Genomic DNA, 2,630 nt, shown 5'->3' with positions numbered 1-2,630 from the left:
AAAACAAAGACTATAAATAATTTATTATTAATAAAATTATGAAATTATTTACAATTTGATGACTAATTCATCGCCTTTTTTTATATGTTAAATTTTTCATAGAAGTTTAAAAATCATTTTATTTTCTTTAAACATGTATAAATAATTTATAATCTTTTATGCCATATTAAGTCATAATATAATATTTCTTTATATTTTACATTAATAACCATTGTTTTTATATATCGTATACAATTCTCTAATTACGTCTATTTGTTCAATTTTTTATATGATATCGAATATTCATCGTAAATAGATGGTTTAAGATGCCAAAAAAATTATATACTTGGTGAATATAATACATCAAATATTACAAATACATTATTTAGTTAAATAAATAACCAAAAACCGAAAATTCAAATCCGCGCTGGCGCGCGGATCAGGGTCTAGTGTTAAATTGAAGGAAGTTGGGACAGTTGATTTAAGGAAAATAACCATTTGAAACATTCCATATATGTAGTCATGATCTTATGTAAAACTGTTGAGTGAATTAAAGTGAGTGAGATTTATTTAAATGTTAGAGGATATTATTTGGTTGCTATATAATAGGGGATAGTTAATAATATTTAGTTGTATATAATAGGTTTGACTAAAAAATAAGTAGGTCAACAATTTTTTTAAGTAGATCTTTTGGGAATCATCCCTTTTAATAGTATAGATACACGTGATATAGCAAGTTGAGTTCAAACCTGTATTTGGAAATATGCACCTCATTTGTATTAAATAAAAAATATCTTACTTATTGTCTTTTATGCCAGAGTATATGATTCTAAAGATAAATCATCATAACTATATCCTAACATATATGAACATCGATATATTTATGGAAAATATGAAAGTATATATTCCAAAGACACATTATTCTTTGAAAAACAATATCAAACGTTATATATCATTCAATTTAGTACTTTGAAAGATATGTTCTACCTTTAAAAATTATTTTTATGTTTAATTATAAAATACAAAAACTTTTATTTAGTGCTTTGAATTAAGGGTGTTAAAGCCGGTAAACCCAAATAAATTAAAACCAAACCAAAATACAAAAGTGATTTGAATTTGGTAACCATATAAACCGAATGTAAACCAACTCGAGTTGGCCTAGTGGTACTTGAGGGAGCTTCGGCCCCGATACGGTCCCGGGTTTGATTCGCGTTGGCCACGAGGGGATTTACATGGGCTCCTCTCGCCCTCCAGACCACTTCGCATAACTAGGAGCCCTTAAGTGGACGCTTAAAAATCCTGTAATGGCATGGGCTTAGGCCCGGTGGGCTAGTCGATCACGCAAAAGTGGTCGGATACTGGATTATCAAAAAAAAAAAAACCGAATGTATGTTATTTTTTTTAAAACCATGATATATAGAGATGGTTCAGTATATAAACAGGTCATACCAAATTAACCAACTAAACCAATAAATCAAAACATAGTAGTCTAGTTTTTTTTTTTTTTGTCAGCAACATAAGCAGACTAATATAGATTCTGCAAACCACACTGGTAGCTCCGCGTCCATATGAACGACAAACGACAGCTGTTTCCTTGCACTGCGTGCAAGACTGTCCGCCTTTGAGTTCTGCGTCCGTGGTATATGAATGATCTGTGAGCTGTTAAAACTTCTCTTCAAAAATGTTATGTCTTCCAAATAACTTGCAAAGGTTGGCCACTCCTCTGGTTCCAAAACTATCTTCACCAACTGAGAACAATCCGTTGCAAATGTAACCGAGAACTGTCTAAGATTCTTCATGCATTCCATTGCCCATATGAGAACCTCTATCTCTGAATGTAGTGGCGACTGACTCGCTCTTGTATTCCTTACTCCCATTAATCCATCAAAACCTTCCATGGTACAATACCACCCTTGCCCTGAATATATATCCTGATTTTTCCAAGATCCGTTCGTAAAGCACCATCTACCTGGTATAGTCGGTACTATCGATGGTACGGGTAACTGCATGAGTATGATTCATTCCCTGTATAAGAGAGTTTTGTGCTTCAGCCCAAAGTAACAATTCTGTTTCTACCAATTTGAGAGTATCTCTCGGATCCATATTCAAATTGCTAAATACTTTATTGTTTCTTCCTTTCCATATATACCATAGAATCCATGCAAAGTGATGATCTTCCATTTCCGGGGAGACTCTCCAAAATAAATGATCCATATTGGTAAACAAAGATTGAGTGGGAAATATATCCGGACTCGTTGGGATTCGTGAAGTGCCCAGACCTGGATCGCCGGTGGACATTCAAAGAAAACATGATTTATGGACTCCTCAAGAGCTCCACATTGGTCGCAAATTATATCTCCTTGCATTCCTCTTGACCTAAATTTTTTTTTAACCGCAATGCATCCTGTCAGCAGTTGCCATAAAAAATGTTTTATCTTAGGTGGGCAGCGTACTTTCCAGAAGAAAGCCTTCAGCGCTGTGACCGAAGGACCATACACGGGTGGTATTATTTCTCTGTCCGGATATACTCGCTCCACTTGATATCCAGATTTAGCCGTGCATCTTCCATTGTTTGTAAAATGCCATCCATCCTGATCTTCTTTATGAAATCGACTTAAAGGAATACTTTCAATAATTTTCACATCTTGCGG

Source organism: Brassica oleracea, chromosome C8 (assembly GCF_000695525.1).
Source record: "Brassica oleracea var. oleracea cultivar TO1000 chromosome C8, BOL, whole genome shotgun sequence".
Classification (NCBI taxonomy): Eukaryota; Viridiplantae; Streptophyta; class Magnoliopsida; order Brassicales; family Brassicaceae; genus Brassica; species Brassica oleracea.
Note: the sequence above shows the minus strand (reverse complement) of the source record.